A 20,559-nucleotide genomic window follows, 5' to 3' on the forward strand; every position below is an offset into this window, starting at 1 on the left:
ACTAATAGACGCTGAGCATAATAACAAAGAGACAGATTTCACAGCTGCACCACGTCTCTGAACAGGTGCCATTTGTGGTCCTTATACACACACAGTACGTATCACTCCGCGAGGCTCCTCCTCGGTAGCTGTAATCCTCTGACAATCCATCAAGCGGTGCAGCTCCGTAGCTTAGCAAAGTCATATTAAAACATTTTTTGACAGATTGCTGAGCGCTGTGTACCACATAAAATCGGTTCACGGTCAGTAAGCACAACCAGAATTCATTCATAAGGCGCACTGTCAATTTTTGAGAAAATGAAAGGATTTTAGGCCTAACGACATGCAGCCTTTCATGGCTGCATGTCGTTAGCGCGGTTAGCTCGCTAACCCGTTGACGCCGTCCAGCCCCACGCACGGTAACTCGCTAACGGAGATTTTCCGCTTTCATCTTGTCATTGCCTGCAGGTGAAGCTATGGGGGAGGCGGAGTTGTGTTCAGTGAAGGAGAGGCGAGGCCGAGTAACGTTGCGTAGAGACAAAAGTGGACGAAAGAGAGGCAAACCTGCGGCTCCACAAGTATAATTATAACGTAACATAGACTACATCGATATAAACGATATTGTCACATCTTATATCTTGTATGAAAATATATCGATATTTTTTAAAAACTCGATATATCGCCCAGCCCTAGTACAGTCGAGTCTTAATAGCTTACTTACAATGGGCTCGTCAGGCACTCTTCTTGGCTGCAGTGGTTATTATTATATTTACATGCTTCCAGCTCCCGTTTTTGCTCGATGACAACTCGTACCTTTCCACTCCCCTTTTTCTCCCTCCTCGCGCTCACAGACCCATAACGTGTATGGCAGTCCATTCTCCCTGCAGCACGGACTACACTGCCCATGATGCTACATTCTTTAGAGCTATACCTGTAGCATTCTGCCTGTTAGCTTAGCACAACAACAACAACGAAAAGGCGCTCTCTCACCCAGGAAGCACACAGTCGCAGAGAGAAAGAGCATCGCCCTGTAACCATGGCAACCGTAACGCTGCAGCCTGGAACAACAGAACAGCTGTCAAACAAAACCCAAACAGTCCTGACCCGCCACAATATGAAACAGGAAAGTACCGCAGTGTAATCCATTTATTTCAACAAAGTAACTGTATTCTGAATACCACCTTTTTAAACGGTAACTGTAACAGAATACAGTTACTCATATTTTGTATTTTAAATACGTAATGGCGGCACATGTATTCCGTTACTCCCCAACACTGATTGTGCATGAAAATTAATTCAGACGTGGTGCAGATGTGTGTCACAAGTTAATCTGGCTATAGGCTATGGCACTTGGCCAGAGGGGGTGCTAGTTGACTCGAATCTAGTGGTGTGTGATACTGCATATTTTGGTATAGACCCGATACCAAGTAAATACAGGCCAGTATTGCAAATATTGATACCAATACTTTTCAATAAATAAGGTGGATGCGCCATTTAATTGCTAAATCTCAATTAATTTTCATGACCTTAAGTGTTTTTTGTGATGTTTCCTTTTTTTATTATTAAATAGTGAAAACTAGTGGTGCAACGGATCACGGTTGATCCATAACCCGAACCGAGCTCACTCCACGGTTCAGCATGCACGTGATCTGAAGATTCGAAAAAAAAGTATGTGTATGGTAGTCAGTCTGTCAAGTGGTAGTTATGGCCAGCGCTAGTGGTCCAAGTGAGGAGCAGAGGAGTTTGCGGTATTTTTTCAGCCCTTTGCGGCCCAATTCGACCGGGCTAAAGCTATTACAAAAGATATTGGGGTGTTTAGCTGCAGACATGAGGCCGTAATCCATTCTGCAAAACAAGGGGTTTAAACTAAGATGAACGTGCTTGAGCCACGCTATGATATCCCATTGCGCATCCACTTCAGTGATAAAATTGTTCCAAGCATGTAAGAGCACAAGTTTAACATTAAGGCTGAACTGTCCCAGGCTTCTTCTGTTGCCCAAACTACAAATGGGTGGACCGCCAGGGCAACGGAACGCTACGTGACCGCTCATTATATCACAGCAGAGTAGTAGACATAAAGCCCTGTACTTCCCTATATTGCACCTTAATTTGTTTTTATATAAGTGCGTGGAATGAGTCTTGAGTTGAATGCTTTTTAATAGGCAAATAAATACCTAAATAAGTAAATGGTGAGTCAGATTTGTCGTTTTTTTCTTTTTTTGCTGATCCGAAAATTGATCCGATCCATGACTTAAAACCGTGATCGGATCTGAACAGTGAGATTTTTGATCCGTTGCACCACTAGTGAAAACCCAGGACATAATAAGGACAAAGTGTATAATTAAAAAGAAATTGCTCTATTAGTGTGGCTGGTCTGTAATGCTGTTGCAGGTGAAATGGACTCACCAGCACCACAGTTCTTCAGCTGAGACACCTGAGTTAGAAAACACAAACACTGCAGTTGTCTTTACTCGCGAGCAGAGATGGGCAGTAACGCGTTACTTGTAACTGGACCCTCTACAATTCGCATACCGCCACAACAGGTCCACCGGTGATGCCATAGCCCTGACACTACATACTGCCCTGTCACACCTGGAGAAGAGAGACACGTATGTGAGTCTGTGAAGGTTCTCAGTCATCCAGGTCATCGTAGTCAAAGGAGCTTGCAAAGAAAAGCGTCTGGACTTCTTTAAGTTGCTTGAAGACGTTTCACCTCTCATCCGAGAAGCTTCTTCAGTTCTAAGGTCAAATGGTGGAGAGTCCCAGATATAAACCTAGTGGGAGTGACCCCCCACAGAGGGACAAAAGGACCCCCTGATGATCCTCTAATCGCCTGAGCCAAGGTGGGAAACTGGGCGTGGGTCCCAATCAGCCAGAGTTTTGGGTGTGTTCATTGTGAAACCTGGCCCCACCTCAGCGGGCCCAACACTCTAAAGGAAAAGAAAGACAACGCAGGAAATTTCACACCTTGCTTTCAAAAACACACACTCCTCATCCTGAACCTACACAACCCAGAGAAGAAAACACACCTGATGCCAGTCAGGAGAAATGGGTTAAGAACTTTTCAGACAGGATTCTCACTGAAACTCAAAAGAGAGTATTAGCCAAAGGACTCAATTTTGCCATTTCTCCACAACAGTTGCCCATAGTGAACCTCATCACAGCCACAGAATCTGCCATACGGATTAATAAATTATCACAGACAGAAGCAGAGCAAATCAGGATGAAAGTCTCAGCCACGCTCTCCAGTGCCAAAGTCCCTCCATCCAACCTCACAATACAGGAAAAGAAGGCCGTCGCTTCCCTGAGCAAAGACCACAACATCACTGTTTTACCAGCTGATAAGGGAAGATGCACCGTGGTCCTAAACACTACAGATTACCATACAAAGATCACTACTCTCCTCAGTGACAACAATACCTACGAAGCCCTAAAGCGAGACCCCACAAGCAGCTACAAAAAGAAAGTTATAGCTTGCCTTCAAGACTTTGAAAAGGACAAAATTATTGACCGCCTTACATATCACCGCCTTTACCCAGGGGATGCCATACCCTGCATCTATGGACTTCCTAAGATCCACAAGGAAGCTGTCCCACTCAGACCCATAGTCATCATCATCATTTATTTATTTATATAGCACTTTAAAAACACACCTGGTAGACCAAAGTGCTGTACAATACTAATATGCACATAGTAATAAAACCAGACATAGCAATAAAGTTAAAAAACAATAAAAAAATAAAATAAAATAAAATAAAAATGTCAGTTACCCACAGAGTTAAAAGCCAGGGAATAAAAATAGGTTTTTAATAAAGACTTAAAAACTGGCACTTGATGCAGCCTGTCTAATATGGAGAGGAAGGTTATTCCAAAGCATCGGCGCGGCAACAGAGAACGCTCGGTCTCCTCTAAGTTTCAGCCGTGACTTTGGGACCGAAAGCAGCAACTGCTCAGCTGACCGAAGGGAACGAGTGGGGACGTGGGGCTTCAACAAATCAGACAAATAAACAGGTGCCAGACCATTTAGAGATTTAAAAGCCAATAAAAGGACTTTAAAACGGATCCTGAATTCAATTGGAAGCCAGTGTAAAGAGGCCAAAATCGGAGTGATGTGATCAAATTTTCTTCTACCAGTTAAAAATCGCGCCGCAGCATTTTGCACTAATTGCAGGCGTGACAAAGTGCCCTGCCCAACCCCTGTTAAAAGAGAATTACAATAATCTAAACGTGAGGTAATAAAGGCATGAATAACGCTTTCCAAGTCACGCTTGGAAAGAAAGGGCTTAACCTTTGGATAAACGTCTGAGGTGATAAAATGCTGATTTTACCACCCCGTTTACATGGTCATCAAAGGTGAGTGCAGAATCAATTTTAACTCCGAGATTTGTGATCGAACTCTTTAGTTGGGAAGTCAAAGCTGCAAGATCAACATCCAGAGTATGAGAAGAGCGATTTGGGCCAAATAAAATTGCTTCTGTCTTCCGATCATTAAAATTTAAAAAGTTTTTTGCCATCCATGCTTTGACATCAGTAAGGCAGTCAAGCAGAGGTCCAGTTGGGAGACTATCAGAATGACTAAAAGGTAAGTAGAGCTGGCAGTCATCTGCGTATAGATGGAATGGCACTTTATGCTTTCGGAAAATCGCGCCAAGAGGCAAGAGGTACAATGAAAACAATAACGGCCCAAGAATAGATCCCTGTGGAACACCCCAAAGCAGAGGGGCCACAGAGGATGAAGCCGACCCCAACTTAACACAAAATGTCCCATTTAAAAGATAGGACTTTAACCACAAAAGTGCCGAACCAGTAATTCCCACACAGTGCTGTAAGCGGGAGATCAGCAAATCGTGATCCACAGTGTCAAATGCAGCTGTCATGTCCAACAAGACCAGCACTGCATATTTACCACGGTCTGTCGCTATCAGGATGTCATTCATAACTTTTACGAGGGCTGTCTCCGTGCTGTGGAATGGCTTAAAGCCGGACTGAAAGATTTCTGACAATTTAGAGTCATTCAAGTAGTCCATCAACTGAGTATAAACAATCCTTTCCAGAATCTTACTAAGAAAGGGAAGCTTAGAGATGGGTCTAAAATTTGATATGACTGAACTGTCTAAGCCTGGTTTCTTAAGTAAAGGATGTATGACTGCATGCTTAAATTCCCTAGGTACTTGACCAGACAAAAGACTAGTATTAATAATGTTCAGAATATGTGGTCCGATGATAGGAAATACCTTTTTAAGAAAATGGGGAGGAACAACGTCATTTGGAGAGCCACACGGTTTAGCATTCAACACAAGTTTCTCTAAATCAGATAAAACAATTGGTAGAAAAGCAGAGAACAGACTTGAGCAAGAACCATGCATGGCTGGGTCAGCAATAGGTAGAGTCGGAGGTCTCAAACTAGCAACCTTTTCCACAAAATAATTAAGAAACTTATTGCACATAACCGCAGAAGAGTGCAAAAGAATATAGCCTTCCGGATTAAGTACAGAATTTATAGTGTTATATAGAACACGAGGGTTATGCGAGCTGGCAGCAATAAGTTGAGAAAAATAGGAGTGCTTGGCAGCCTTTACTGCTCTCTGATAGACTTTCCAGCTAGTCTTAAGAGCTTCCATAGAGACGCACAGCCTATCTTTTTTCCACAGTCTTTCACATCTTCTACATTCTTTTCTAGCGGCTCTGGTAAAATCAGTTAGCCAAGGACTAGCCTTTGGCTTGCATTGTCTGAATATAAAAGGAGCGACAGCGTCGAGGACAGATTTACAAGCAGAATCCAAACAAGAAACTAATCCATCTGAGATGGACAACTCAGGAGGATAAGAAATAAATTGGTCAAACAATATGGAAAACCGCTTGGCAGTATCTGAGCCAAAAGCACGATAACATCGAGCAGGTACAGCACGCTTAAGAACAGGATTAAAAAGAACAATATCACATAAAATAGGCATATGGTCAGAGAACACCGCATCCTCGACAAGTACGTTTTGGACAGATAAACCATGTGATAAAACCAAGTCCAGTGTGTGACCACGTTCTTGAGTGGCACCTTTAACAGACTGAATAAAGTTAAAAGAGTTCACTAAGTCCAGAAAGTTCTTAGCCAGGGGCTTCCCCGGGCAGCAGACGTGTATATTAAACTCACCAAGTAAAAGGATCTGGTCATACCGTGATGCACAGTCAGCAAGAAACTCTGAGAACTCGGATAAAAACTCCTTGTTATATTTTGGGGGCCGATAAACAATCGCACACAACAGCGAAGACGAGTGGCCCAGTTCACACAAACAGAGTTCAAAACTGGTGTGGCGTGTTGATGGGGATAGCTGCTTAAAGTCAAGATGTGCCTTAAAAACAACAGCTAGCCCTCCTCCGCGACCAGAAACTCTCGGAACACTAAAAAAGGCACAGCCAGCCGGCAGTAATTCAGAAAAGGCACTTAACTCACCGGGTGGAATCCAAGTTTCAGTCAAGCAAAGAAAATCCAGTGCATGGGAAGCGAAAAATTCCTTCAAAATGAATGTCTTATTTGCCACCGATCTGGCGTTAATTAATCCCAACCTGAGAGGAATTGGCTCGGGAGCTTCCGAGGCAGCAACAACCAGATTCACAGGTCGGAGGTTTGTTTGGTCCACTCCACGCCAACGCAGATGTCGGAGAGGAGAGGGTTTTGCAGAACCCTTCTCGAGAGATCCCACAACAGGAACCAAGCAGGAGTCCACCGGGTCCAAAGCACGCAACCGCACCAAGAGTCGCGGGCAGGATCGACAAATTGAGCGAAGCTCATGAGGAAAACAAGAGATCCTGAGTCTCAGTTTGACAAGGAGACCTCCACGGTTACCTCGTCTCCTGCGTCGCTTCCGCACATCCAGTGGCAATGGTAAGGAGCGCCAGTGAGGTGGTGTTACTTCCAAATCGGGAGGCAGAAAGCCTTGGTTGTCATTTCCAAACCGAGCTAAAGCTTGGGTAGATAAGCCTATTTCCAATAATGTCTGGCGATCATAAAACAATGCAGGGCTGACATGTTGCACAAAATTGACTAAAAACAATAAAATAAAACAAATAGAAGAGAGCGATAGACGGCATGCCAAACACACAGGCGCCATCTTGGTATGTGTCATCCATGCCATGTCACAGTTAACATGGTGCCTACTAGTCAGTAGCATAAACTCAGCCACTTATAACATTGCTAAACACCTTGCTACCATCCTTGCTCCTCTCGTGGGGAACACCCCACCACATCAAGAACTCCACCGACTTCACCGACAAGGTTCAGAAACTTACCCTGGATCCAGATGAAACCATGGTGTCCTTTGATGTAGTCTCTCTCTTCACTTGCATATCCACCACGGAGGCCGTGGAGACTGTCAGAAAACGACTACAAGAAGACAGCTCCACACCCGATCAGATCTGCACACTGTTAGACCTCTGCCACACCACTACATATTTCAAGTACAACGAAGGCTTTTACAGACAAAAACATGGCTGTGCCATGGGCTCCCCCGTGTCACCTATTGTAGCCAACCTTTACATGGAGGAAGTGGAAAGAAAGGCTCTTGGCTCTTTCAAAGGAAGAGTACCCAGCCACTGGTACAGATATGTGGACGACACCTGGGTCAAAATCAAGACACAAGAAGTGGAATCCTTCACTGCGCACATCAACGCTGTGGATAAAAACATCAAGTTCACCAGGGAAGACACAAAGGACAACTGTCTGCCTTTCCTGGGCTGCGCTGTGCACATTGAAGAGAACGGCAAACTCAACATCGAAGTTTACCGGAAGCCCACACACACGGACCAGTACCTCCTCTTTGACTCCCATCACCCTTTGGAACACAAACTTGGAGTAATCAGGACTAGGGCTGGGCGATATATCGAGTTTTTTAAAAATATCGATATATTTTCATACGAGATATAAGATGTGACAATATCGTTTATATCGATATAGTCTATGTTACGTTATGATTATACTTGTGGAGCCGCAGGTTTGCCTCTCTTTCGTCCACTTTTGTCTCTACGCAACGTTACTCGGCCTCGCCTCTCCTTCACTGAACACAACTCCGCCTCCCCCATAGTTTCACCTGCAGGCAATGACAAGATGAAAGCGGAAAATCTCCGTTAGCGAGTTACCGTGCGTGGGGCTGGATGGCGTCAACGGGTTAGCGTGCTAACCGCGCTAACGACATGCAGCCAGGAGGGGCTGCACGGCCTAAAATCCTTTCATTTTCTCAAAAATCGACAGTGCGCCTTATGTATGAATTCTGGATGTGCTTACTGACCGCGAACCGAATTTATGTGGTACACAGCGCTCAGCAATCTGTCAAAAAATGTTTTAATATGACTTTGCTAAGCTACGGAGCTGCACCGCTTGATGGATTGTCGGAGGATTACGGCTACCGAGGAGGAGCCTCGCGGAGTGATACGTACTGTGTGTGTATAAGGACCACAAATGGCACCTGTTCAGAGACGTGGTGCAGCTGTGAAATCTGTCTCTTTGTTATTATGCTCAGCGTCTATTAGTTTACATTTTGACTGCACAATTGTGAGCTTTTTGTTATGCACAAAAACAACATTGTTTTCTTTTATTTATGGACCATGATTATTTAATAAATGCTGATAATTTATTTTTGAGTAATTTCTTCATGTACATCTACGCTGTATGTAAATAAAAGTGCCCGTGTGACATCTGGGACACAGTGTGACTAAGAACTCTCTTTTTGTTCTTAACTTATGGCTTTAAAAAAAAAATCGAGATATATATCTTATATCGCCATCCAGCTAAAAAATATCGAGATATGAATTTTGGGTCATATCGCCCAGCCCTAATCAGGACCCAACACCACCGGGCAGAACGTGTTCCCTCTAAGCCTGAAGGGAAAAAGAAGGAACACACACATGTAAAGGAAGCACTCAAAACGTGCGGCTATCCTAAATGGGCGTTCTTAAAGTCAGCAAAGAGGCACAGAAAAGAAGACCAGACACCAGCGAGGGAGGATAAGAAGGACAGACGCAACAACATTGTCATCCCCTATGTAGCCGGTGTATCAGAGAAACTCAGGAGAGTTTTCTCCAAGCATGACATCCCAGTGTATTTCAGACCCAGCAACACGCTCAGACAGAAACTGGTTCACCCGAAAGACAAAACGCCAAAACACAAACTTAACAATGTGGTGTATGCTGTACAGTGCAGCGAGGAATGCTCAGACCTCTACATTGGAGAGACCAAACAGCCACTTCACAAGCGCATGGCACAACACAGAAGAGCCACCTCCACAGGACAAGACTCAGCAGTCCATCTGCATCTTAAGGATAAAGGACACTCTTTCGAGGATGCCAATGTTCACATTTTGGACAGAGGACAGATGGTTTGAAAGAGGAGTGAAAGAAGCCATCTATGTCCACTGTGAGCGACCATCTTTGAACAGAGGCGGGGGTTTACGACACCAACTCTCTGCCATCTATAATCCAGTTTTGAGATCCCTTCCCAGACGCCTTAACGCCCACTCACATCCTGGGCCATCTGACCCCAGGAATTCGCATGATAAGGTGGGGCCAGGTTTCACAATGAACACACCCGAAACTCTGGCTGATTGGGACCCACGCCCAGTTTCCCACCTTGGCTCAGGCGATTAGAGGATCATCAGGGGGTCCTTTTGTCCCTCTGTGGGGGGTCACTCCCACTAGGTTTATATCTGGGACTCTCCACCATTTGACCTTAGAACTGAAGAAGCTTCTCGGATGAGAGGTGAAACGTCTTCAAGCAACTTAAAGAAGTCCAGACGCTTTTCTTTGCAAGCTCCTTTGACGACACGTATGTGAGAATGCTGTTTGTAGATTACAGCTCAGCATTCAATACCATCGTTCCCTCGAAGCTGGACAGGAAACTGCAGGATCTAGGACTGAGCAGCTCCCTCTGCAGCTGGATCCTTAGCTTCCTGTCTGACAGACGCCAAGTGGTCAGGCTGGGCAGCATCACCTCATCCCCCATCACACTGAACACTGGTGCTCCACAGGGGTGTGTACTGAGCCCTCTCCTGTACTCACTCTACACCTACGACTGCACAGCCACTAACAACTCCAACATTATTGTGAAGTTTGCGAATGACACTACAGTGGTGGGTCTTATCACCAATGGTGATGAGACGGCCTACAGGGAGGAGGTCAGCGCCCTGACCCACTGGTGTCAAGACAACCATCTCACCCTCAACGTCGCAAAGACAAAGGAGTTGATAGTGGACTTCCGGAGGTGCAGAGAAGTACACACCCCCATCACCATCAACGGCGCTGCTGTGGAGAGAGTGAGCAGCTTCCGGTTCCTTGGTGTACATCTGGCTGAGGATCTTACGTGGTCAGTACACACAAACAAGACAGTGAAGAAGGCGCAGCAGCGCCTCTTCTTTCTCAGGAGACTGAAAAGATTTGGCATGAGCCCCCGCATCCTCAGGACCTTCTATCGCTGTGCCATTGAGAGCATCCTCACTGGATGCATCACCACCTGGTATGGCAACAGCACCGCCAACAACTGCAAAGCTCTCCAGCGAGTAGTGCGGTGCTCTGAACGGATAATTGGAGGTGAGCTTCCCTCCCTCCAGGACATCTACAGGAAGCGGTGCCTGAGGAAGGAGGGGAGGATCATCAAGGACTCCAGGCACCGCAGCCGTAAACTGTTCAGACTACTTCCCTCAGGAAGGAGGTTCTGCAGCATCCGGTCCCGTACCAGCAGACTGAGAGACAGCTTCTTCCACCAGGCCATCAGACTGCTGAACACGTCATAGACACCTCAGCTTCACTACTGGAACTTTAACATTATGCACTCCATACTGTACAGTAATGCCACTGTTTTGCACAATATCCAACTACAAACCTCTGTATATTTTATATATTTAACTTTATTGCTTACTCTATTTAATTTGTAAAATATGTATACACACACACACACACGTAGAAAAACATACTTAGTATACACATCCAGTAATGCATATACTATTATATATTGTACATATATTTATTAGTCTCAGATGTAGCCAGTCTTGTATTTTGCTTGTTTTATATGTTATTGTATTTTTGCACAACTCTGCTGCTTGTGAAGCTCGCACACAAGAATTTCACTCGCATGTACTGTACCAATGTACCTGCACATGTGATGTGACAATAATGTGCTGCTGCTACTACTGCACATTCACCCAGTGTGTGTGTGTGTGTGTGTGTGTGTGTGTGTGTGTGTGTGTGTGTGTGTGTGTATATATATATATATATATATGATACACAAAATTCACGGTTCGGTTCTTTGGTGTCACGGTTCGATATTTTGTCGATACAAAAAAATGTTCATGCCTTTTTAATTTGTCATTTATTAAAATTATAAATATATATTTTAACTCAAAAGTACAGTTTTTAAATTTAACCCTAACCCTTGTGCGTGTTTTTTATTTTGACAGCGAATGCGCACCTGCGGACCACTTATGTGCACCCCTGGTTATTTAGCTCGTCATATTGCAGCCACAGAAATTCTTTTGTCCATGAAACCATAAAGCTGCACTTTCTTTTTGCCTTATAGTCTGATTTGTCATAACTTCTCCGTTTTGTGGTAAGCTTTTCTTTGGCTGTCACTTCTTCACCCTGACCTGTCTTATTTGGCTCAGCAGAACTAAAATATATATCCTGCTGCTTTTACACACGCACTCACATAAGCTCAGCGATTCTCTGCGCGATCAACCTCTCACATGTTTAAGCTTGCTGCGGGAGATTTCACTTGTCATGTTTGCATAGTAAGCTAACAATTAATAAGACGATGTCAGAGGAATTGGTGCACAAATTATCATCACTCACAGATCAGTGCTGTCGCTCTCTATATACAGTTCGCACGATTGCAAAGTGAAAGCAAAAAAAACAAGCGCAAATTCAAACGCGATTTCAATATGTCACATACTGACAGTGGCTCACCGATGCCAATGACATAATTACCCAGCTACATTTCTGAAAGAATGCAAAAGCATTGACATATATTTTTCCTTCCTACAATAGCCTGACGGGCAGGGCAGAGATAGATTTTGGTAGCCCGACTGAAAAAATCGCTAGCTCCAGGACGTCGGGCTAGCGATATGGGGCTAGACGGCCAACACGTTAACGAGCTAACTGCGCTAACACACTAGTTCCCACCCATGTAATTGAGCATTGCATGGCACATCCAACATACTGTTTTACTTTAGTCCATGACTCGCTTACCTTCAGGGTCATACGTCACATGAAAACCAAAATAATTCCAAACGCCAGATCTGAATGAGGGTGGGGGAGGTGCCCTGCGCTCTTCCTTCTGTCTATGCTGTCTGTGTGGAGCGCTCAGTGGATCTGCGCTCGACAGTGCAGCCTAGGCGGAGTAGTCGAACGCAGATTCACTGAGCGCTCAACACAGACAGCATCGTCAGAAGGAAAGTTGATAAAATAAATTACAAATGTTGTATTGTTCGATACATATGCGTACCGAACCGAAAGCACTGTATCGAACGGTTCAATATCGATACGAATATCGTTGCACCCCATATATATATATATATATATATATATATAAATAATGTTCTTCCTCTACACCCCCCCCCCCACAATTTTTGCACATGTCGAGGAGCGTGTCAGGCAACATTTCACTGTGTGTTATACTTGTATAACTATGCATGTGACAAATAAAGAACCTTGAACCTTGAATAAAAGTGATTTGATTTTAATATTACTCTTATTATTCTTTCTGGGTCACAAAATAAACTATTAACATATTTTCAGGCGAGAATGTAGCTGTGTAAACATCAAATATCTGCTCAGTTTATCAAGACACCGCATATTTTCAAAAGTGCTCCGACGTTTTCGGAGACGTCTGTTACCCACCAGCTCGATAGCTAACCGGGGTTCAAGGCTCACTAGAGCCGGTGAGAACAGCGGACTCCTGGCAAATCGTTTTTAAACCCACCGCAGTCTTTCGCTACTCAGGTTAAACATGATACATAAGTCACTTAGATAACTGTTATTAATGTTAATAACAGATAAATGTTATTGTTTGGCTTTTTTCAATATTTTATTTGTTCCTGAGTAAATCGGTTTGGCTGAGACTAAAGTTATAGTTTTTACACAGCTGAATAAACATCAAGCAGACAGCTGATCATCAGAAGTGTGAGATGCTTGAGAATATACTCCGGTGTCCTGTTATATTTTAGATAGCAAGGAGTTTATTAAACTTCCCCGAAACAATCTGCAATGTCATTAAAATTTAATAAACTATCATTTTGTCTTTATTTTTAGTTAGCACATACCCTAAACACTTAAAGCTGTAAGCTAATGATAGTTATATAAGAGCAGATGCATGCTGGTGCAATAAGCTGTAGTTTTACGTCCAATGGATGATGATCTGATTAGTCAACTATATACAAAAATAATCGGTGACTAGTCGACTATCAAAATAATAGTTTGTGGCAGCTCTATCCGATACCAATACCGATTTCATAAATTTGGATATCTGCCGATACCGATATGAATCCGATATAGTGTATTCTATAATCAATAAAACTGATTTTTTTTTTTTTGTTAAATCTTGCTGCCAGAGTGGGAGTAGATTCAGCCGGATGGTTCCCCGGGCTCAGTCGGGCGAAGGGGGTAAGTGGTGGGGTGTGTTCAGAGCCCTGCATGAAAACAAGGACACTAACCATGGTGGACCAAGCTCAGGGGTCCGTTCTTCGTACCTCGCTAAGTAAGTTAGCTGGATTTGAATGTTGACGATTTCGCGTGATCTTGGATCGTTCGGTTCTCCGAAGCTCATCCAGGACTTGCTGTCATAGCAACAGATCCGTAAGCGTAAACCTGCTCGGGAGCAGGCTTACTTTATGTAAACAAGATTAGATTGCGGCCACTCAGGTATGTCCGCTTCATTTATACAAAAGCAACAGCGATATTTCTCCACTGTTTTACCATAAATAAATATTATCAATGTAACTAAAGATAATGCAGTATTTGATTCTTTTATTGATTTCATACAGATACATACAGGTCATTTCCTAAAAAAGGGAAATGTACTATTAATCATTCTATGTCATGTATTTGATTATTTCAGATGTAATTCATATTTTAGAGTAGTAATAGTAAATCACTTCGTGTAATCAAGATGAGAGACCACGGCTATAAAAGCGAAGGTGGATTTGAGAAGTCTGTCGCAGCCATGTCCTGTCCGTATACGCGAGCCACCCATTGCGGAAGGTGCAAGATTGATAAGGAGAGTTTCCAGAATTCAGCGTATATTGCGGGATAGACAGGATCCTTCAGCTCAGCGCGACAGTGTGCTCATAGAGAGATATCGATTTTCCCGTGAGGGTATTATTTACTTAACCAACTTGTTGACGAGGGGGTGCAGGACCACCACCTGTCTGTTTTTGCTCTGCCCTTTTCTTGGTTGCTGTTATAAACAAACAAATTATTTCAGGGTCTCTTTTCAAGAGGCTAAAAGCAATATAAGTGATAAATATTACCATTCTGTAGAATATTCTTATATTTCACTTTTACCTGTTCCCATGTTCTAGTTGGTCCTGTTGTGGCTCTAATGTGAAAGAGGGTATAACGTAATATCCATCCATCCATCCATCCATCCATTCACTTCCGCTTGTCCTTTTCAGGGTCGCGGGGGGCGCTGGAGCCTATCCCAGCTGTCATAGGGCGAGAGGCGGGGTACACCCTGGACAGGTCGCCAGTCTGTCGCAGGGCCAACACACAGGGACAGACAACCATTCGCACTCACATTCATTCGCACATTCACACCTAGTGACAATTTGGATTATCCAATTAACCTATCCCCACAAGCTGCATGTCTTTGGACGGTGGGAGGAAGCCGGAGTACCCGGAGAGAACCCACGCAAACACGGGGAGAACATGCAAACTCCACACAGAAAGACCCCGGCCTGATGTTGGAATTGAACTCAGGACCTTCTTGCTGTGCGGCAACAGTGCTAACCACCGTGCCACCGTGCTGCAGAGGGTATAACGTAATATAATATAATAAATTTACCCTACCGCCTACTGGTGTTGGCCAGAGGGGCCGATGGCGCAATATGGCAGCCTGGCTTCTGTCAGTCTGCCCCAGGGCAGCTGTGGCTACTGCAGCTGCCTCCACCAGTGTGTGAATGTGAGAGTGAATGAATAGTGGCATTGTAAAGCGCTTTGGGTGCCTTGAAAAGCGCTATATAAATCCAATCCATTATTATTGTTATTATTAAATTACTTACAAGTTTAATTTGTCAGCAACTTCCTGCCAGCCCTCTCTCCTTGCTTTTGCAGCTTTTTCAGCCTTCCCTTGCGTTTTAATTAAACACTGAAACTCCTGAAATGCCTCAATCAAGAGTTCTTGCTCTGCTGACGAAAAATACTGAGCGCGCTCCTTCGACATTTTCGCCGACCAATCAAAGGGTTGCCGATCAATGTTTCTACTCTCGATGTGTAGCCCCTTTTAAGCCACCCGGCGATCTCACATTACTTCATCCAGCTATACTAATCGTCAACAACAGGTGTGTTCGGAGAACCGGAATAGCAAGCTCAAAGTTAGCGTGATGATTTGATCTTGGGTGTGTCATTTGATCTTGGATGTAGTGAGCGAGGTACGAAGAACGGGCCCCTGGTAAGATTTTTTAGGTTGTAAGTATACACTCATGTGCAGTGTTGGGTAAGTTACTTTAAATTAGTAACTTAGTTAGATTACCAGTTACTTCTATCAAAAGTAACTCAGTTACTTCAAGTTACTCATTACTTTCAAAGTAACTAGTTACTAGGGAAAGTAACTTTGGTTTTACTCAGAATTCTCTTGTTAATGTGTTGCTTCTGTAACTGGATACCCAGCAAGATTACCAGTCTTCTAGCTTGCTTACTTGCCACAAGTGCACTGTGCCACCTACCAATAGAAAGGAAAAAATTCTGTGCATTTTTCTATGATAGAAATCCCACGCCTGGACCGTTGTTGACCGCCGCCATGATTCTAGCCTACGTCACAGCGTCATGTTTTTACATCCAACACAAAAACTGCAGTCGTGGTGCTTTCGATTGTATAAAACCAGAAATTCTGCCTTCCGAATACGAAGATGTAGGTAACACCAGACTCCAGAGGAGCTGCATACAGGGCTGGGCTGGGACACTGGGACAGACCCGGGCATTTTGACTAGAGACCGTCATAAAGCCTTTGAATGAAAAGAAATGCTGATGTACACTGTTCTGATGGTATATATGCATAAATAGATATTTTAAATGAGAAAAAGAAAGAAAAGTATTTCTTTGTGCCCCCCTCTCCCTGTTAATGCCCTACCTGGCCCCCTGGCAACACTTTGCTAGACCCGCCCCTGCACAGTTACCAGCTGTCAGCTACATTAAAAAAAAGGATCCTGGTGTTATTTGTCTCTCAGAAACAGTTCATAACTTCCCTTCAACTCATTCATGTCACCTAAAAGGTAAACCTGTTTCTCCATCACCTGCTCAGCTCTGATGATTCAGTAAGGACATCTCCTGGTTTCATCTTCATGTTTCCCTCTCACCAGATAACCAAACCATATCATGACCAGCAGCTTTTTTGCAGCTGTGGCTCCAGCAAACATCAGCTGATACTAGAAATTAATATTAAATAAATTCTAACAATAGCTGATCAAGCTTAAACATGCTGCTGTTGTTTAGCGCGACCTCCGCTGGTTTCCTCTTTCTGGCGCAAAGTGGGCGATAAACAAACAAGAGAGAAAAGCCAATCAGCTGATCATTGATCAGTTTCATGATTGAAGTAGAAACAGGAGAGGGAGGGTTAACTAATTTAAAGTAACTTACCCAACACTGATGATTACACAGTTTTACAATCATTCCAAAACTCTGTCCTGAAACTTTCCACTATCTTTTTTGTATCAGACATACTGAGACAATATTAGGGATAAATAACCAAGAAAACAGCTCCAGAGAAAATACCAAACTATACCCAATTTACAGTACTATACTTTGAATAGTCTCATCTTTGAGCTTAGAATAAAGGGAAAAACGATCCCTTTACCTGTCGGCTTCCCGTGGCTGTCTATTGCACCGGCTATTGCAGATAATAATACAACCGCTTCTTGCCAGTTTTTGTGTTTCTTTTTATCGCTGTGTAACTGATGTCTCACGGTTAGTATCATGGTTGCTGGGCAACCTGACCAGCGTGACAGAGGCTAGACCGTCCCATTTCATAAGCCTCTTACTTCCGCACTTCTCGTACTAATAGCACGCACCGTACGTAGTACGCGTACTTCAAGTGTGCAGACCCTGAATTGGGACACAGCCATATATATATATATATATATATATATATATAAAAATACACACACACACATACATCACTGACTTTCAGCTTGTTGTGTTTGTGGATATATGACTGACTTTAATTATTAAACATTCGCACATAAATAAGTGACGTCATATTCAGTACTTTTGACAGTTCACTCTTCGGCCGCTCCATCTTATTAGGGAAATTCCATATACATAAATGTAAATTTCAAAACTCAACCCCATCATTTAATTTGTTTTTGATTGAAATTGAATATTACTTAAACTCTCTTAAATTAACTTCCAATAAAAAAGATTTATTATTGATTGAAATTCATTCAGAAATGTTTAACGAATGAGCTGTCACAACTTTCAAGTACAAAGTTGTTATGAAGTCTGTCACATCCCCCCCCCCCCCTTTTTTTTTCTTTTCCTTTATTTGTCCTTCTTATTTCATTGTACTGTATATTGTTACTCTTATTTGCCTTGTATGTCTACTGTACAAACTGAACTGGAATGACTGACTGTTCGCTTTATAATTTCAATAAAGTTTGGAATAAAAAAAAAACTCTTCTGCTCCCTTCTGCCGTATTTTGCGGCAAAATTCTCCACACCCACCGCTGCGCTATGGATTGTGGGATATATGGGATCACGAAGCGTGCACCGGACCACGCTTGATATTTGGGGTAATCGACGGCGCATTTGGAGTATGCATTTGAAGTACTCTTTGAATTGGGACAGCCGTCGTCGAGTGGTGGTGACGTAACCGCACTTAAAATGCGTACTTCAAGCGTGCAGACCCTGAATTGGGACACAACCATAGAGAAGACTTTCTTGCTTGCAAACCTATGTGTAAATATGCCTAAGAATTGCACAACAGCATTTGCGGTGAGGCTGGCTTGACTGTGACTTTGTAAGTGAAGGCTCACTTGACCGCAGTTAGCAACCGCCAGATTATAATGTTGCAAGCAATCACAAACTCTACAGTCTGCCTAACTCCAGTGTATACCAAACAGTCTATTGTTCGCAACAGAGATAAACTCAACATAAACTGAACCCGCATTAAAGTTAGCTCGGTGCTTACCTTTAGATGAGCCCACAAACCGAGAGAAACTCCGTGACAAAGCTGGAAGTCTTCTAAACACAGGAAACAGATCAGGGAGCAGAGACCCACGTGGTTCACGCTGATCTCAGCTAGGATCCAGGAGACAAGGGTATGCAGATATCGATCCAAACGTTGGTAGTGGTATATGTTCCTGTAAGTTTACTGCTTTACTCCCGTTTCATTAAAAGCAGCTCTCTCTATGCTCGCCTCATCTACCACGCGCACACACCTTGCTCCGCCCCCTTCCCGGGCTCTGCTATAGTGATGGTCGTTCGCGAACGAAATGGCTCTTAGAGCCGACTCCTTGAAGTGAACGACGCGAGCCGGCTCCTTATCGCGAGCCGTCACGTGTTTTTTTTTTTCTTTCTCTCACCCTCTCTCTCGCACTTTTTTTCCTGCTTCACTCAGCACGCGAGCCTTGTGCTTTACGCTGAGCAGAGGGGGGAGGGGCGGTAGTTACACTGAGTAGCACAGGAACAGAGCGGGAGGGAGAGAGAGAGAGAGCCAGGGACAACAACGTCACATTAGAAAGGTATAGTAATCATCCACAACTATTTTCAGTTGCAGATGATAAAGGACTCAGAAAGTTTATTCATGCAGGCCCATATGACAGAGAATATGCATCTTCTTTTTGTTTTCATATTTTAATTTATATTTAATTGTGTTGTGGTTTGCAGTGTTTTGTGTTGTTTCATTTTAAATTTGTTTAAAAAGAAAAAGCTGAAAATTTAAATAGTTAAAAGGTGAAATGTGAATAGTTGATTTTTGTATTATATGATTTATTTATTACATTTTATGTGGAGTGAATAAATAAAAGTATATTTACGGTGGCCCCTAGAGACAAAGCACGTAAAAACTCCAAAACACGTAAAAACTCAGAAGCACATAAAAACTCAAAACACGTACAAACACAACAGAAGTGCTCCAGGATGCTGGGCGCAGTGTTGAGCTTTTGTTACCTAGTGGCTACACAAGCCAGCAAGTACCAACGACCGGATTTGGTGTGTGGCAGTAACAGGTAAATGAACTTTTTTTTAAATTATTTGACTATATACGAGTGCCTGTGTATAAATACACAAACAATACACACATGCTTTCAATTGTGTAATTTAAGTGATCTAGTAGCTCTGCTTTGGAAGTTCAGTTCATGCTAGAAATGTGTTTTGTAGTTTGTACGTGGTTTGTCTCTAGGGGCCACCGTATATATTTATATATAAACATATAAATAAAACCACTTTTTTTTACATTAGTAATTCCTTTTGTGCATAATTTCATATTATTGTTAATAATAAATTAATTAAAGCAATAAAACAACCCGAAGAGCCGGTAGTGAGCCGAACCGAAAGAGCCGGATCTCTAATTGACTGAGCTTATAAAATGGTCTTAGCTGTACCTGTAATAAAAAGGTTAATGTAAAGTCAGCAGGTTTTAATAAACATCTTAATGCAGTATCAATACTATAGATTATATCATTAATGATGCTGAATATATTGTAGCCATAAAATTATTTCTTTAATTCCACATTCCCTCTCTTGACGTCTCCCTCAGAGACATCCCCACACCGTTTGTTGTGTCACTCCTCGGCCCACTCAGTTACTTCCAGCTCCATCAATGGCATCATGGCCATTGGGGCCACTGCCCTCGTGATCGCCTTTTCCAACAATCCTCCAGCACAAGGAATGAGACAACAACCACAAGTCACCAATATCCTTAGAAATGATGCAGCAGACAGCATTACACACATCACCAACCCTTTCCACTCTCCGAACACAGAGGTCATCCAGCTCTCCAGCGGGTTGTCAATTCGTGAGTGTTCATGCATGGTTTATGACAGAGTTTTCAGCCCTTCCAGAGCTCGAGTTACTGAGCCATCTGGAGCAGTGTTGTTGGGGATGAAGGTACAGCATAAGTCACCAAACATGGCGCAAATGCCCCCTTTTTCCGCCAACAACATGTCAAGGGTAGGGATGGGTATCAAAACCCGGTTCTTGTTGAGAACCGGTTCTCACAGTTTCAATTCCTTGGAATTGTTTGGCATTTTTGCAAACGATTCCCTTATCGATTCCAGTCGCCCCGAATGACGTCACCACGTTGCGGAGCATCATTTACCTGGCAGGAAACACGGCGCGTAAGCGGCTCAAACACTCAAAAGTTTGGTTATACTTTACGAGAACAGATGACAA

At 43.3% G+C, this 20,559-nt stretch overlaps 1 protein-coding gene across 1 annotated transcript in view; it reads right to left on the minus strand.

Moving 5' to 3' along the window:
* Window positions 1–18,501, minus strand: part of LOC146578425 (uncharacterized) — a 24,533-nt gene extending 6,032 nt beyond the window's left edge. Inside the window, exon 1 of the mRNA XM_085268788.1 lies at window positions 18,356–18,501. The gene's annotated coding sequence lies outside the window, so the exon portion shown is untranslated. The remainder of the gene's footprint in view (window positions 1–18,355) is intronic.
* Between the last annotated feature and the right edge of the window lie 2,058 nt (window positions 18,502–20,559).

This window comes from Mchenga conophoros, linkage group LG3 (assembly GCF_057382185.1).
Source record: "Mchenga conophoros isolate Kocher_MC1m ecotype Shallow Benthic linkage group LG3, M_conophoros_male_GT1.1, whole genome shotgun sequence".
Lineage (NCBI taxonomy): Eukaryota > Metazoa > Chordata > Actinopteri > Cichliformes > Cichlidae > Mchenga > Mchenga conophoros.